Consider the following 582-nt stretch of genomic DNA (forward strand, 5'->3'; position numbering starts at 1 on the left):
ACGTTTATAAAATCCCTAATCACGAAACAGTAATAATTCACGAAGCAGTATCATTCCGCGACTCACATTCAGTTTACTGATCAAAAGGAACGCGCATTCCTTCCCCATTTCTCCCTTTGTTAAAAACTCTTGGCGCGCCTTACTTACACCTCCACGTGTCCCTCCATGTGTCTTTGGGCTCGCAAGACACGTTACGTCACCTAAAAAACGTGGTTATTATTCCACGTAAGGTCCTATGAAAGTCCTTTCTTATGAAACCATTTCCCAGTGCAAATGTTACAATTCGCTATGCAACTTACGGTATGTAATAGCGCACTACACAACGATACTACTGCTCTGTGAAAATACATGGTAATGTACAAAAAGAAAAATGCTTGTTAGCGCGCGTGCGTGCTTGTATGCACGCATTTGCGTGCGTGTAAAGCGAGCGTTTCCAGGCGCGCCACTTTGCAAGACTAATGAAACAGATTAGCAAGTGTCTACTTTATTAATAAGATCTTCAAATAAACACTTCGTTTACTTCCCAAGGTCGTTAGACTCCCCTAATAATATACAAAGTCACGTCTACCATAAACAACTCAC

This window comes from Penaeus monodon, chromosome 21, assembly GCF_015228065.2.
Source record: "Penaeus monodon isolate SGIC_2016 chromosome 21, NSTDA_Pmon_1, whole genome shotgun sequence".
In the NCBI taxonomy this organism is placed as follows: Eukaryota; Metazoa; Arthropoda; class Malacostraca; order Decapoda; family Penaeidae; genus Penaeus; species Penaeus monodon.